The 17,944-nt window shown below is 44.7% G+C and overlaps 1 protein-coding gene across 3 annotated transcripts in view; it reads right to left on the reverse strand.

The window, feature by feature from the left end:
- Positions 1-17,944, reverse strand: part of NEXMIF (neurite extension and migration factor) — a 168,192-nt gene that overhangs the window by 16,649 nt on the left and 133,599 nt on the right. The window lies entirely within an intron of this gene.

Consider the following 17,944-nt stretch of genomic DNA (forward strand, 5'->3'; position numbering starts at 1 on the left):
GAGAGGACTCACCCCAGTTCAGGCAACAGCAACTCTGCATTGGTGTTGGAAGAGAAACGCAGATATCCCGAGTGCCAACTGCTTGCCCTAGCTACCAGCTACTGCTCCAGTCTTCCAGGCACATATGAAAACACCCCCATAAAAGCAGGTTTTTGGGCAAAAAACCCCATATCTAATCTCATTCTTCACTCAAAACACTGCATTGCGAGAGCTCCTTCCTTGGAAGCCCCATTCCCCTGACACCTACCACCACCCGCACTACAAGGTGAAGCTTCATCTCGGTTCTGTGACCACCAGTTGAAGCTCAATGGACTTGATACTTCTCTGAAGCAACAAGACCAAGACCAGAATCAAGCCCAAATTTTTTCTCTTCCTCCATTGAAGATCCCCCCATGATAAACTGATCACCTGCCTAAGGAGAGGGAGACCGTGCAATGGCTGAGTCCACACACGGGCGGCACAGGATAACCCTCATCAGTGCTCCTGATGGCCAGAACTTCACCTCTTTGACTGTAAATTCAAGTCAGAATCTATTTTTGTTTCCTTCTGGCAACTTGAACTCAACTTTTTCTCTCTCACAGAACAGGTTCTAGATTGAAGCATTGTTTTAGGGGGTTTTTGTGTGTGTGGTTTTTTTGTTAATCAACATTTGTCACTGTCTGATCTTCCCACAGTATTCACTGCCCTGGGTGCAGCTGACAAACTTCATTCATATTCAGATTTGCAGTGGAGTCCTCCTAATTAACGTGAAATCTTTACAACCGTCTTAGTAAGTGAAACCTTCACTGAACTTAAAGATGTTGTGACACCAAGAGTAAGATAAGAATAACAAGCATCAGTAACTCAATTCCTCTGCATATTTAGAGGAATATTTAACTAACCCTGAGAGTTTTACTTGATGCAAATCCGCATTTCAAAGCTCTCGGAATGCCAGTTGATTCACTGCAGTAAGACCCCTCTCTCCTGCCAGCATCCGCACTCTCCCCACCACCCCAGGCTCCCACAGCCAAGAGAAGCTCCAAATGAAGCGCCACTGATGGGTAACAGGAGCGACTTCAAATGCCAAAGCACAGATCAGGCATCACTGGGAGTTCATCTCCATGCAACTTGAAGAAGATTAACTTCTAAGCGTTAAAGCTGCTGTGCATTTTCTATTGAGTCTACAACTTCATGCCTCCTTGATAACATCTCCTGCCTATTAAACATATCTTAATTAATATAAATATTAATGAATTAAGCTTTTAAAATGTATATTAATGAAAATATTAATAGAGTATCTTAAGCCTCAGGAGAACCAAAGGCTTCGCAGAAGACCAGAGAACTACCAATGGCCCCACACGTAGTCCAGCACGATGTCTGGGGAGGGGGCTATTTGAAGCTCCAGGAGAAGGAAAAGCAGAGCTGAGTAAGGAGTTTCAGTAGATTGTGACCTGGTAGATGTGTTTGCACACCCTCGTGGTTGGCCAAGTGGGAAAGACATGTTCAAAGAGTTTCCATTTCAATTATCCATGGGCAGGTCGGGTTGGAGGGCAGTGCATTTGGCTATGCACGTTTACAGATCTGAGCGCGTTGCTCACTTCATTGCACCCCATGTGGATGACGGGACCATCATCTTCAACATATGGGTCACAATCAATGTTTCTGTATACTCTGATCTCCACCATCTTTCTGAGTGTGGAAGTGATGCTCTGATAGAGGCACAGTCACCCACAGATGCAAAGTAAAAGGGAAGAGGGCCTGCCATCGTGCCCTGCTTGTGACTCTCTGCAGCTGAAGGGCTTCAGCATTCAGAGACTCCATCCACAATTTATTCTATTAGTTTCCCCAACTATTTTCGACCCGGTTGACACTGCTGGCCTCCACAGCACCTTGTGGTAATGCATGTGGCAGCTTCTGTGTTGTGTGAAACCTGCTTTTGTTTGGTTTGAATCTGCTGTCCTTCAAAGGAGAGGCCAAGTTTTCTTACAGAAACACAGCCTTGGCCCTAGAAAGGACCTGAAGTATGACCATCATTTAAATAATTAGTAATAGTTATATTCACAGGAGAATCACAGCAACATTTCAAGTTATCCAATTACATAAATCCAATCAGGATACTACTGAACTTTTCCTCACTGTTCAATGCGTAACCCACAGGAAACAGGCTGAGGAATAAGAGCTGACCCGGTGTTGCTGTAGAAAGCTTCTTCCCACAAGTCAAGTCTTTGTTTTATCAATATGATAAGCTGAGACCTACAGATTAAGGCTCAGAAGCACAAGCACCGTATCTGCATGGCTTTGCTGACGTGATTGTTGCCTGGGTTTACTGGTTTATAGCCATTTGGTGTAAAATGCCACAGGTGGCCTGTTTTCAACCGGTAACATAATCACAGCCATATCAAAGTAATGGTTTGCAATGAATAAAACATAGGACAAACCAGAAACAATATTTCTCCAATAATGTAAATTTGTCACTTCCAGCACACAAAACATCTCCAGAGAGAAAATAACAACGTGGACATAAACCACTAGCAAGCTCACCAAGAATGATCCCAAGCATTTTAAAGAAGGCATCATCCTATTATTGCTGGGATTTCCACCGGAGGAGGAAGGAGCAGGGTCTTATGTGTCTCTCTGCCTGCCTGCTTCTTGCTCCTTCAGTTTATGGAGTCAGTGGTTTGACTCCAGTTTGCAAACACACAAAAGGGAGGCTTCTGCCTGTCCTTACTTCTGACTGATACTCAATGGCCAACCTTCAAGGAGAGAGCAGGGCTCATTTGGGCAACAGACTGAGAAGGTGATCAGCAGGCAGCCAAGCAAACTGCAGCAGAAAAAGAGTTTATAGGTGGGGAAACCTGTGGGACTTTTAATCTCCTTTTATTATTTTTCGGGATGTGTGCACATGAAGGGGAGGAAAGTGCAGAAGGGACTTTTCCAGGGGATGTGATCTAAAGATTGGAAAAGACAATGAAGACAATGAAATGCAAGAACAAAGGGGATGTGCCTGTGGACAACACAGTCGACTGCAGTAACTCAGGCAGCAGAGCTGAGCTCTAGACATGACCTGGAGAGAACTGAGAAGAGTTCAGACACGGGATCCTCACATACACTCAGAGAGAGATGAAGTGCGAAAGACACAGACAACGTGGCGTTTGCTGAGACCTGCTGAACAAGGGGGCCTTTGGGGAGCATTGTGACCATGAAAGGTCGGATCCCAAGAGGGACAGGGAGAAACACCGGCAACTGCAAAAGAAAAGCTGACAAAGGGGCTTGATGTGATACAGAACTAGAAGAAACAGAAGGCTGGGAATAACAAAGAGGAGGAGAACAGCTGGGTCTCTGGGAAGAAAAACTAAACCAAGAAAGGCCTGGGGCATAAAGGCAATGGGCAGAGAATGTACCAGGTAGCAGGAAAGCACAGAACACAGAGTCATCTGCAGACAGAAGTATAAAAGGGAGAGAATATGGATTTGAGACAGCATCAGACCATGAAGAGGTACACGACTGGGGTCACGCCATTATGAAGAACTGACAGGAGGAAAATCAGTCACCAGCTTGAAGTTTATGAACTTGACTGGAGCTAGAGTGGATGGAGCAAGAGGCTGGCATGCAGAAGATGATGGTCGAAGCCACGGAGTCAGATGAACTCCAGGTCTCTGGAGGAGGAGGGCAGGAGCACAGTTTGGCAATCTGTGCTTCAAGGACAGTCAGGGGTGGTTCAGTCATAGGGAAGAATTCAGAAGGGCTTTTCTTGATTGCACCACGTACATTAGGGCACTGGTCTGCTGAGATCACAGCTGGCACAACAGAGAAAGATAGTGGCTAAGAAAGGAGATCAAAGGAAGAAGTTGCAGAAAGCAAGGAGTGGAGCTAAATAATAATTCAACTGGTTTTAAGCATGAGATAGACAAATTAATGGACAAAAGAACAGGATGCAGTTGCTCATGACAGCAATACCCAGGACTTGGTGACCTGGAGAAATTCCTTTCAGCCCTAAGACTCCTGTCAGGTAAAAGACTGCAAGTGCCTCAGAAAAACCCTCAGCATCACAGGTGAGAAAATCCTTCATTCCTCGTGGTTCCTGTCAATCTTCCCACTGCTTGTGCTAATGGGGTTTTACAAAAGATGTTAGTGACAAGTCTGGAAAAACACAAATGCAGCATCCAAAATGGACCTTCCTGTTGCCTTGCAAGCAGGTGTCCTTCAGCCCAGATGGCCAACTAACCCAAAGCGCTCAAGATTGATTCCCATAATACTCATCATGATACTGAAGATGTTTTACAGGCATTGCTGCGGCTGGAGTGGAGGCAGACATGGTCAGAGAACAAAAGCCAATGTCCCAGCTGAGGGCTTGCTAGTTCCCTCTGCTCAGCAATACAGCAATATCCTGGTAAAACATCCCTTCTGATGATGTTCTTTGGAGTAAAACCAGATTCGTTCTTTTTCTATAAATTCAACAGGTATGCAAAGCAACAGCAACACCAGCAATGCTCCCTATAGGAAATGAAATCAAGGAATACTGGTTATTTACCTATAGAACAGAGGAGGAAATGCGTGAATTACAAAGCCAAAACCTCTGGACATGTTTCCACATTCATCTCCAGTCACATAAACAATGGACCTTATGGGCACTTAAAACTGATATTTTTTTGTACAGCTTGGATTTAAGCATGTTCCTATTAACACTGATTTTACAAAGGCAAATTTCTGCAACCACGAGGCATCTGCTCAATGCCTGTCCTCTGCAAAGAAACCAACAGGTTGCTTTGCTTCTTTCTCAGCCAGAAATGTCCATTTCCCCCCAGTATTGCATGCAGCTGTCCTGAATGGGGGTTTGCAAAGAGTATGTGTAAGGGTCCATCACCTTGCTATGGTTAGAGGTGCCTTGGGGAGAGGACATGCTCTTTAGTTTCTCCAGCTGGAGATCACCGGTGCCCCAGATGCCAGCCCAAGGCTAAATTGTGCCAAGGAACCTGCTGGACAGATTTCCAACCCAGGAGGACTCTCCACAGACTCTTCCTTGGGAAGCAGCAGTGATTTGGCTGATGACATTTTCCAGCAGAAGCAGTGATGGTCACAGTGACGCCCTGGAAGCACTTACAGGGGACAAAGCCAGCTAGCCATGACCACCACCTAAGCAGTGCTTGGCCACTTATATATATAACCTCCACAGCTAGGTGAACACCTCCTCTTTCGTATTTCTTGGGCACCAGCATTATACTGTTGAAGCTTAATACTCTCCTCCTAAGCAGAGGAGAAAAAAATAATCTACCAGGTAAAAATAAACAGCCTACTCGACTGACTGAAAGCCCACCTACACATATGGGAACTATATTAGATGGACTAGATTAGGGGTTAGCAATAGCTCTTCCGTAATTAAAGTTGCAAGAGTGTTTCGGCTTAAAGCTGAATAAACAAAAGGTCACCAGCACCCAGACAAAAACCCAACGTGCCAGTTCCTATTTACACACAGCTTTTATATACTGAGTGCTTTTTATTTGTTGTAGATCATGAGGGTAGATGGAGAGGGAGTATCGAAAGTGAAGGAAAATCTTTTTATGGAGAAGTGGGGGAAGAAAGCGAAGGAGATGATGTGGCTTTTTCTCCTGCAGAGTTGTGAATAAGCGCAGGTGTTCCATATATGCAGTTGTAGCTTTCAAAAAAAGAGCTTTAGAGAAATTAATTACATGTCAGAGCCTCTGACAGGTCTTTTAAGAATTATGATACTTTTGAATGAAAACATTATATACTTAAAAAGAAATACCATGTAAATGTCTCCAAGATTTTTCACATTCAGTAGAGTAATAGTAGAAGAGAATTCAGCTCTATCCATGGCACGAACGAATGCTGAACACGCTGTGCTCTTCCTAACAACAGCGTCTCCTGCTCTTGCAGGACTTCATTAACTCTCCTGCAGAAGCACAAAGCAGAGTTCAGGGGCATCTGCCAGGAATCAGCTGTAAACAGAAACAAGCTCTCCTGAAGAACTGCATTTCCTACCCCTCCAGGCTGCAGCCCTGAGTGCACAGCTCCTCTTTAAAGCAAGGCCACCCCATCACGTGCCTCCTCCTGCGCTCAAGTGGGCAGCAAGACCTCTGCAGAGAGAAATAGCCAAGTGGTTTTCTGTTGTCTTCTTTTTCTTTATTTATTCCTCCTCCCGCCCTTGGGTTGTTTTTCCTTTTAGCCCTGACAAAACCCGGGCAGGACATAAGATAGAGATCTCCCCATGGAAAAGGTATAGTGGAACAACGATTCCACCCCATCCCAGGAGCTGCTGCAGCTCTTTCCTTGACCTGAAGGATGCTATTTTCCTACCAGGCTCTGAAATTCCTGAATTTATTCCAGGGATTCCATTTGATCCTTGTTTTTTTCACTATAATTTGATAACTGGTGGGTGAAGTGATAAAATTTTCACTTGCCAGCAGATGGGGATGTATTTTACTACGAAGTCTAAAAGTACGTCTCTAAGTAAACCTGTTTTTCCAAGGATTTACATTTTTATTTAAGCCAAGGGTCTCTGAATTTTGCCCAGCACCATGACAAGAAAAAAGTATAGAGAGTATATGAGGTTTCCAGAACCAACATGGTTGGAAAGGTGAAGTTTGTAGGAAAAGGTACAGTACAAAACCATCCTCCCGCACTACCCGTCATGAAGTCCTTCTCCAGTCCACAAAAGCAATGTTGAACTTAAGGGTTCTGGTTCCAAAGTTATTTTCCTAGGAAAATCTCATGAGGAACTCTTATCTCCCTGCAGTTCCCTGGGCTTTTTATATCAATGATGGGAGAAAAGGTCAAGTAAAGGAGAAATAGAAAACAAAGAAGGCCTTTGTGAGTCAACCCCAGCAGTGAGACATCTAACACCCTAAAGAAGGTAAGGTTCGATAGAGTCAGTGTTAGCTGAGAATAGGTTTAGCAACCTACGACTCTTCATCAGGGCCTGTAGCGATAGGACAAGGGGTAATGGGTTCAAACCGATGCTTCCCATCCCTGGCGGTGTTCAAGGCCAGGTTGGACGGGGCTTGCAGCAACCTGCTCTAGTGGAAGGTGTCCCTGTCCGTGGCAGGGGGTTGGAGCTGAATGAGCTTTAAGGTCCTTTCTAACCCAAACCATTCTGTGATTCTATGATAAATACAGATAAAAGCCTCAAATCAGGAATAAATCTGAGGGATAAAAAAAATGAAATTGATACTAAAAGAAATTGCAGAGAAAATGGAGAACACAATAACCATGAAAAGAAGAAACAATTTTAAGAAGTAGTATGTTCCCAGAAGGTGTAAAGGATGGATGGCTTGTTAATATTCATAGCAAGCCTCCACTTTTTCCTCAGCTGAAAGCAGATGCAACAATTATCACAGAGCCCAAGCCCTAACTCCAGCAGACCCTAAGATAGGATATTAAGAGCAGCCTATTTTAGAGCTGACTCTGAAATAAATGACAGTTTCCGACCTTACTCTGGGAGGACATAAGGTACAAGTGTTTCAAGACCTGTCACAAACAACTTGAAGGAAAAAGGAAGGAAGTGAACAAAATTATAGCCTTCTTGACAAAGCACAGGTAAAATACAGAAGGAGCTTTCTCTGTAAATGTATTCTCACACATCAAGAACAGCAGTATATCATAAAGGGAAAAAGGCAGCAATTAAAATCCTTGAGAAGCTGAAATACATGAGGGAATGTCTGAAATATGGTGTATTTCAACATAATACTGTACTGTATTAGGGAAAGGAGAGCTGCTAAACCCAAAAGATGAAAAAGTACCAAAATACAGAGAAAGAGAGTGAAAAATCATTGTACTACGTGTGTGCAAGGGATGGGGCAGTAACTGGGGAGAGGGGGAACCTCGCAGGGAAGTGGAAGTCCAAGTAGTAATGTGGAGAACAGAGAGACTGAGAGAATAGGGATAAAAAAGATGGCCCAAGTCCAAAATCAAAGGCCACCAGCATTGGATGAGCACAACTCAACACCGCATCCCCAGAGATGGCAGTGGAGAACCTGTTAGAAAGTTGTCGACTCAAGAAAGGAAGAAACAAATATCCCTTTTCACACCGTGGGGTCAGGGAACTATTCCCCTGGGAATAACAAGAGCGAAGAAATGCAGGAGCCCAGGTAGACTTGTGAGGGTTTCAGTGAGTACACCTGATTTTAGGGTCAAGAAGCATTAAGAGGATTCTTGGGTACCAAGAACAAGGGAGGGCTATGAAGAGTCACTGGGTTTCTTTTTGGTCATCCACTCTCATTTTATAAAAGGGGAAGGAAATGAAGCAATAATTAGCATCACCACTGTGTAGTTCTGAAAAGCACTGGCAAGCTGAGGGGTAGATTTTCATCTCTGAAAATGAAAAAGAATACAAACTTTGGTTTAGCTGTGATGGCCTAAAGTAAAAACTTCTCTACAATTACTAAAAAGAATAGCCTTATCCAAAGAAAAACAGTTTTACAATTGATGACAGACCTAGTATTAAGCCACTGGTACAAGCCTATTAAAAAAATCAGTGATGAGAACTGTGACAGGTACAACTGCCACCTTGATCCCCAGGACAGGCTTGTAATTTTATGAGCTAAATACATCCTTTCTGTCTTAGCAGACAGGCTGCTGGATGAGGACTCCTGGTCCCCCCTGAGCAAAGGTCACCTTAGAAGAAAATTAACAGCAGCAGCTATCTAGCCAGGGTTAGCTCCTTCTTTTTACAGCTTGTTAGGATTTCTACTGTATTTAGAGAAGCAGGTTATCTTTGTCTGGGATGGGATGAGGGGAAGACAAGAGAGGATTTTAGGGATTTCCTAACCTTAGCTCTTGACATATCAAAACTGTAAAGAATGGAGAAAAGGAGGATATTTGTTGGAAGAGCAAGACCTGAATATATCTGAAAGAGAAAGAATCCTGATCTCACTTCTCCACAGCACAGGCACATATTTTAGGACTTGTAACACTATATAGCTCCATGAGGGTCATAAATCAGCAGGTTTAATTATTTCCTAGCAGAGCTGACTTCAGTAGACAGGAACTCAAATATACCCAATATTTCAGAATAGCACACATCTGCCCTATGCTGCCTCTCAGCACCAGGTATATACAAAGATTTTCAGGAGTATCTAAGATCCAATCAATAAATTGTAACGGGAGGCTGGCAAGGCTATAAGGAGAACGAATAGCTCATTAACAAAGCTTACTAACAAATCATAAGAACACAAACCACCACCATCAGCAATATATCAAAAAGCAAAATGAGAGACAACCAGAGTGGCCCAGGATTGAGGCCCTTCCAACCCCAGGGTTCAAAAGCTGGCAGAGAGGTCCCAAAATATCACCCAATACTGAGAATTAGAGGATTAGAGGTAAATTGACTGTTGTGCAAATTAGTAAAGCAAATTACCTTCTTATTCTCTGAAATGAATACTAGGTGAGCCAAGGAGAATCTAAAACAGGTTGTCAATCCTGCTCATAAGAGATACTAAGGAAAACACGTAGTTCACTTGGGAGAGAAAACAGACACTTTTGGACAACTTTAAGAGCGACCTCCTCTCTCAACCATCTATTTTAGCTTATGTGAGAGGTAAAACCCTGCCTCAGCCAGAATCAGGAGATAAAGTCCTTAAACAACTCCACAAAGGAGTGGGAAGCAGATACCACCACTTACCCACAGACTGATAAGCAAGCAGATCCACCTTGGTTTACAGCTGAATTTTAAGAGCTCTGTAATGTTTCAATGGCTCTGCTTAATTAGGAGGTGATACTCCCTCCCACTGGAAGGGACTGAAGAGAGCTGTAGGAAGCACATAGGTGACAGATTGTACCTATTTTGTGTCCTATAGGCTCGCTTCACCAATAGATGTCCATGCCAAGCGTGGGCCGTCACACTGGCAGATGGCCAGGCGGTGTCCGAGTTGGGTGTGTGACTCCAGATCACTCAGGATTCGCTGTAGGCGGACAAACTGCTGATAGAATTAAGAGGGCCCTTGACATATTACATGATAGCTACAAAAATAACGTTCAAAATACCACAGCAAAGTCTCAGGCCAAAGTGGATGGGAAAAGAGCGAAAGAAGCATTTTTCTTTGGAGATCAGTTGAGAAGTTGCATTTTTGCTTTGTCAAGAAGAGCTGCTGCTGCTGTGCTAGCATGAGGTGTTGCCTTGATGGGGTTAATACGAGCCATACCCACTGCTGTCACTGACCTGCCAGCCATTAAGGGTAGAAGAAGAAAAGATGCCCAAAGGCAGCCCATAACGTTGCTTTTTGCCTTTTCTCCTTTAAACCAACTGTATTCCAAACATGCAGTTTTTCCTCAGTCTGTGGATATAAAGTTAAGATAAATCAGAAATGTTAAAGGCCTGCATTTCTGAGAAAATCAGGCTGGAATGATTAAAACCCCCCAACTCTCATAAATCTGCAAAGGTTGAAAATTCACTGCCATACTGGGGTATTAACCTTACAATACCACAAGGATCTCTCCAAAGCTAATTAGGTATCAGTCTAGTCTAAAATAACAAAAGCCATTAAAGAATAGTTTAGGATGGAGAGTTCTTGATGGGCAGAATTGCTTCATCTAAATGAACTTATCACCAAAACTCTCTTTGTGCTGCAGTATTTATGGACAAGTCTACAATACATATCTTACAAGCTTAGCAAACTCTTCCTATGAACTTAATCAGGAAATATGAGAGCCCAAAGTCAAGTGCATTAATATTACAGAAGCTTACGAAGAAAGAGGATGTTTTACAGTCCCTTGCACACTGGATATTATCAAATAACTCAGCTGAAGAAGGGTGTGTAGAATCTTGTTTAAAGATATGGATTAATACAGAGCCAGAAAAGCACAAGGAAATGGGATTTCACAGAGGGATGCTGAAGAAAAGACTCTGTCCTAAGCTTTACGATCACCTTTTTTTGACTTCTTAAAGTTCCCCATCAGAAACATTCTCTTCTCATCCCTTTCTCATCTCTTTTCACCAGCTTTGAAAATAGAAGAAAAGAGGAGTTTGGTTTTCCTGTACAAATTTGTAATATATTAAAGTTTGGGCTAAGGAGGGCAATTACACTGCCTGGTGCTGGAAGAGGATATGAAAGCTCATCATAGGATATTTGCAGTAACCCTAGTGGGGTAAACATTTCTCTTTTCTAATATCTTCAAATTAGAAATTTTATAGGAAAAAAGAAATCTGAGCAAAGCTCATTTGCCTCTTATTAGCAATTGGCCAATGTGGACTCAGGATAAAAAGTGTTAATTTCTCAAGTATACATCATTTTCGTAAAAGCACAGATCTAAAGGCCATGCAACTGAGTGCCTGGCTCAGGCACAGGAAGGAATTAAGCTGGAGTAAGGGGATGAAGGGCTCATTCCTCCTGTATTTCATGCAAAGCACTGTCTCAGGGAGCATTGCATGGATAATCCCTGCTCACGGCGGTGGCAGAGGCTCCTTTCCCCTATGACCGCAGTGTCTGGATGTGCTGGGTGGAAGGAAGCTCCATTGCAAAAGCTGGACCTCAGGTGAGCTCTATGCAGCCCAGTTCCCCCACTGACCCTCCTCTCCAGGACATTTACTGGTGTTAATAGCTATGAAACAAGGAGCTTTTTGCAGGCAGAAGGACTTATTTCCTGTTCTCACTACAGTTCCCTTACGACAGGACATGCAATGTGCTAAAATACAGGTCACCATCAGCTTTGAGAACTACAGAAAGCACATGGCTAGAGAAGATGCAAAGGTGAGAGACACTGAAAAAAGGGTGATGTTCCTCAGGGATGTGGAAAACAAAGATCCTTCAGCCATATATCCAAGTTTCTAGCCAGATCCTTCATGAACAACTTAAGTTTTATAAGGTTTTTTCCTTTTTATATACATACAAATAATTATATTGATAGCAGATGGGCTCTTCCATACGATTTCCTTTTTAAACTTTCAACTTCATGCAATTCCTGCGTCTTCCTTGTGTGGGGAAAGGAAAGCCTGTGCTTTTAGCTCTGGAGTACAAAGCTGGGTTACTTCTGATCATTTGCTTCTGCTTTCAAAATCCTTAATTACACAACTGGGGAGCAGCTCTTAAATACATCATCATCATCATTTTTTCCCAGAGACCACCTCAGTGTATTGGATCTGCCATGCAAGGCGAAGCCAGGAGTGACTTACACTTAGAGAAACTACAGTCCCTACTGACTTATGCATATTTTTGTAACAGTGTTAGTAGTCTCCTACGGCTGACACAGTTGAACCACTAAATTTTATGGGCAAAAAAGCTTCCCAGTCTCATCCCGTGATGTGCATCTAAAGGAGCGAATGCTTCTGGCTAAAAAGGGAATAAGGGTAGGTAGGAAAAGCAAATGATCAAAACACTTATGAGGTCGAGAAAAGAATTTATTAGGCCTGATAAGGAGCCTGAATTGATGACAGCTATAAGGTACCATCCATTTTTAGCTAATAATTCAGGATGAATTAGTTGAGGAATAATATGGGATCATTTATTTAAAGACTTATTCTAATGTATACACTGGAGGAAGCAGAGTTCAGGTTGTACGAACACTTTAACACTTACACTTCTGGAGGGTTATACCTCACCATTCAAATGCAGAGATTTAATAGCATATTATTTAGCTTCAAAATATAGTGGCTGATTTAGGTGATAGGGCTCCTGCATTTCTAAGCCAGCAAGCCATTTTACAAGGCTGGTTTATACGCATTCTACTTTTTCTCCACTTTCCTATTCAGATTTAATAAATCTGCCAACACTTGCCTCTGAGAGCTGGTTCAGTTATTTAAAATTCCCAGACAACCCCTCTCCCAAGCTCTGCATGCCTTAGCAGTTCACCCAACTAGACAATAGCATCAATTAAATATAAAGCTACATCTCTTAATTTCCACTTGGAAAGATTTTGGGTTCCGCCAACAGCTGAAGGCAATTTCTGAAGGCAAAATCCTGCATTAAGAGAGATTGCAGCTCCTAAGATATCGGTCCAAAATCTCCATCCGTATCCAGGTAACAATCTGGAATGCTGATATTTAAGAGGAAAAATATCTGGACAGCTGCCCCAGCTCCCTGGGAAGCGATGTTTAGTTAAAGTCTTGGATATCACTGAAAGAAGATGTGGAGATGTCACACTGCGGCTGAAGCATTTTTTCAAGTGCTGAATTATTCACCCATGAATCTCAGATGTGAAATCCAAATGCTCCAGCACTGCCCTGGCTTTAGACAATGTCTAATTCCTTTCTGTGCCACTGCAGGGTCTCTTCATCAGCTTTCTTTCATCTATAATCACAGCCAGGTCATGGATTATTAGTCATATTCAGTGCAGAATTCAAACCCTGCTATACCAATCAACCAGCCTGGGACTCCCAAAACGCTCCCCCTGCATTAATAACCGCCACACCAGAGGACCAGAACACTCCTGGCACTGGTTTACAAGGGCACAAAGAGGTACAAATCACAGCAGCCATTTGCCCAAGCACTGAGCTGGGGAGAAGCCACCAGCACAACCTGCTGCTGCTGCTGCGTCTCTGCCTACCCATCCCACCAGCTCGCTGCTGGCAGTGCTGGGAATGCCACAGGAGATGAGAATGGAGCTGTGTTTGTACAGCCATACAGCACTAGGAAAACCAGCTCTCCACCACCACGTGACTCAGGAACATGAGTTATTCTTGTCACGCGCAGAGCTCTTCCTGGGATGTAAATTCCTTCAATTTAGGAATGGAAGGAAAAGTGGTTTGATGCTTTGGGCTCCTCTCACAAACCCCATGTACAGCGAGCGATGCTCCCCACCCAACGTGGCTGAAGTGCCTGATGTGCAGCCCCACCAGCACTCTGCTGTCTGCTCCGCTCTTGTGAAACCCCATCCCAGTACTGCGTTCGGCTCTGGGGACACAACACAAAAGGGACATGGACCTGCTCAAGTGAGTCCAGAGGAGGCCACGAAGGTGCTGCGAGGGCTGGAGCAGCTCTGCTCTGGAGCCAGGCTGAGAGAGCTGGGCTGGTTCAGCTGGAGAAGGTAAGGCTCCTTAAGGGGAGACCTTAGAGCAGCTCCAGTGCCTAAAGGGGCTGACAAGAAACCTGGAGAGGAGCTTTGGACAAGAGCCTGTAGGGACAGGACAAGGGGAATGGCTTTAACCTGCCAGAGGGGAGATTGAGATGAGCCCTTAGGCACAAGTTCTTCCCTGTGAGGGTGCTGAGGCACTGGCACAGGGTGCCCAGAGAAGCTGTGGCTGCCCCATCCCTGGCAGTGTTCAAGGCCAGGCTGGACACAGGGGCTTGGAGCAACCTGCTCTAGTGGAAGGTGTCCCTGCCCGTGGCAGGGGGTTGGGACTGGATGAGCTTTAATGTCCCTCCCAACCCAAACCAGTCCATGGTTCTGTGATTCTCACCAGGGAGCTGCTGTGGACCACAGACCCTTCATCAGCTGCCACCAGGCTCAGCACAGTCCCCTTGAAACTGCATCACCCGGCCACACATGTGCCACTGCCCCAGCGATGCTCCGCAGCTCCCACAACCACCTTCCCATCCCTGCTTCCCAGCATCCATTATTCTCCTTTTTATTAAACTTTTTTACAACAAAGAGGAAGTCAATACATTTCCCCATTCCTTTTCCATGCAAACATAGGAGGAAGAAAAAAAAATCATAAAGAAAGGCATTTATCAGCTTTTGCCGGAGGTGTTCTGTGCACATCGAGCCACTCGGCTGCAATTGTTTCATTAGGAGGACCCCGGTTATGTTTGCAATGTTAACGAGTCTTGGAGAAGAGAGGAATAAAATACTAGGGGCAATGCTGCAGCAAAGATAAATAGGTAAACATCCTGTGGCTGACATTAGTTAATACATCACAGCTTTATTCACTCAGGGCAGCCATGAAATCAATTCTTCAGTAAAAATAAAAGATTTGTATCCAAATCTGCGTTCACAATACGAGCGAGGCAAGGGATGGTGGAGTGGGGAGGGAAACCTTGTCTCTGCGCTACGTTTTAAGTCTACTGATTGGTCTTTGCCTCATGCAAAGCCCTGCTAAGTGCTCTGCTTTCCACAAAACATGATTTTTGCCATTTTTCCTCAAAATTAAACAATCTCTCTTGGTTTTTAAACTTTCTCAGAAGTCTGTGGCGATGTGTTCCCAGCCTCTCAAGGACACTTTATTGTCATTTCCCAAGTATCCCGGCTAAATTGGGAGCAATGATGGAAACCACAGGAACTGCTAAAAATAAAAACGCTCCTTCTCTTTCGTAAAGCTAAAAAAAAATCCCATCTTATTTCTAGATAAACTTCTGAGCCTCAGACCCGAAAGAATGAGACTGAGTCAAAGCCAAAGCCAAACCAAAAGCAGGCTATTAAATGCAAACCAAAGGGTTACCGATTCTCCTGGAAAAGCGAGACCAGATCATGGATAACTCATCATAGAATGGTTTGGGTTGGAAGGGACCTTAAAGCTCATCCAGTTCCAACCCCCTGCCACAGGCAGGGACACCTTCCACTAGAGCAGAGACCAGGCAGCTCAGGTTGCTGATTTGGTGCTCTACCTGTGATAAAAATGAATCTGTTGGAATTTCATGCAGATCCTGACACGGCTGGAAACAGGGCTTGCTCTTCAAAGACAACCAGTCATGACATGCAATCCAATAAGGCAAACTCTGCCCAGCGACTCAGCATTGCAGCCCTCCAGCACTGTGCATACCAGGGCCACCGACAACTTCACCTTGAATAAACCAGGCTTAGAAGGAGGAATCCAGCTCTCACGTGAGCACTGTGAGCGTGAGGGTATCTGCTATCACTGCAGAGGTGCAGGCAGCTGCTACAAACACAGTATTCTGCAAAAGCAACACACACAACGCACCTTGAGGCTTTCCTATTGGGTGCGCTTTACTCATGTCCTCACTGTCACCAACCCCTCCATCACCTGTCTCTGCTGCCCTGGCCCTCAAATGCATGGCATGATTAAAGGGAGACGCCCCCTCATGGAATGCCTGGCTACAAGGATGCCCAAAGAGCAGCACATCTCAATTTTCAAGAGGACACAATTGATGGATGGGCACCCAACACTATGTGAACCAAATTCTCCATCCACCTAACAGAACAATGGCTGATATTCAGTACAGACTCCTGCAAACAGGGACAAAAGAGAAAATACAAAGGAAAATGGAGCCTGCTTGGCTCCATTTCCAAAGGAAAAATGCTCCGGCTTGGCAGTGGAGATAGCACTGGGGAGGAATGATGTTGTTAAGGTGGTTACACAGTGCCATCAGTACCCTGTGGTGCGCTTCGTTTGAGCACTCACTGCCAACAGTACTGGTCTGTCTGGGACAAAACCCAACTGCTTCCACCCTCAGAGGAACTGTTAGTGGATGACCAGGGGGTACATTTATTATCTGAAGGAAGAGCAAGAAGCTTCTCTTCTACACCCTACAGCCAGCTCTACTGCTGGGATAAAAGGAGGTGGGAAGGATACAACCTCCCCATCCCATGTCCATCTTCAAGGGATTTAACAAAATCCATACACCACCTTATTCCTTTATAGGCTTAACACTCTTACCCTCCAATCTGCAATTAGAAGTCGGACAAGGCAGGAGCTTGGGAAAACCGCACATCATACAGGCACCTCGAATCCCATTTGGACTTTCCAAACTATTTAGCACTTTTTGGGGCAGGAGCCATTGCTTATGCGGGCGCTTTCATCTATTTTGAGCTCAAATTGACTGGCAATTTTGAAGAACGCGCTGCAAATTGCTCTGCTAATCACAGCCGCGTAACTACATTAAAATAACATCAGTGCTGAGGCAGAAACCCAAGAACAGCCAGGAGGTGCTGAGCTGAGGCTGCCTGCTCTGGATCCCTCATCTTGCTCATCTCGGGATGCTGCAGGCTGCCTATTTTCTCCCCCTCTGCAGTGATCTGGCTCCAGATTCCAGATGGCTGCTCGCACCAGTTCAACAATAACAAGAGGCCACCCGCCTGCCACACACAGCTCACTGGGGCAGAGCTGCAGCCCTGTGTTTGCAAAATGAGAGTGTCAACTGTACCTGGAAAAGGCCACTCATACAGCTGAAAAATAATGTATTCCTCCAAAGAAACATCGACAGACGCAGACCGAGGAGGGGATTTAAAATTCCTCTTATGACAAGTTGCCTCTAAATCCTTTTACCAGAGACGGACAAGACGGACAAGGGGTTCTGCTCTGAGCACGTGGGCACCTCCATGTGCCCTCCAGCCCTGTGCAGCTCTGCCTTCCCCCAGCTCTAAACCAAAAAGCCTTAGGAAGCATCATTTTCTCCTCTGTTTCCTAACAGCCTCAGAGGAAAGGCTGAGTTTCCATCCCCTGCGGTGGAACAGCTGGCTCTCTCCCTCCTGCATGGGCAGGGTGACATCCCAGCATCTCCCACCAGGGCCTGGAGAACTTGGGGCACCAATTTCAGCTCCCAGGTACAAGCTCCTTTGTCATGGAAAATGATGACATTGTGAAGCATGCTTTGAAATGTGCGTTCTCTGCGTGTTATTTTCCAGCTCATCAGTTAAGCTTAAAAAACCCCCCAGATTAAAAAGATCCATTTAGATAAACCAAACATCATCCTTCATGCTCCAAGCAGGGACACACACCCAAGGCTGGTCCTGATCGCTGCCATGGCTAAACCAAGCCATGGTCACCCAGGTTCAGCGTGTGGTGCTCTCCTAGCTTGGGCAAAGGGCCAGGACCCTGCTTGGGAAGGGGATGTGCTGTGTCCAGGCTGTCTGCATGGGACAGGCATCAACAAGCACAGGGCAAACAGCTCTTCCATGGATTGAAAACCTTCAGGCAGAAGAATCTGCCTCCCATCTGCTGATGGGTGTCTCAATTGCTGACAGGCCTAAGCAACAGATAAAAGGGAAAGGAGAACAATACCGTCGCCACTGGCTAACAAACACAAAGGTTGATAGGGAAGGATAAATCACCCAGTTCTCCCTTTCCATGCATTTCACTTACACTGGTGAAATATCCTCTACAATGCATTAAATCAAAGTC

This window comes from Strigops habroptila, chromosome 9, assembly GCF_004027225.2.
Source record: "Strigops habroptila isolate Jane chromosome 9, bStrHab1.2.pri, whole genome shotgun sequence".
NCBI lineage: Eukaryota > Metazoa > Chordata > Aves > Psittaciformes > Psittacidae > Strigops > Strigops habroptila.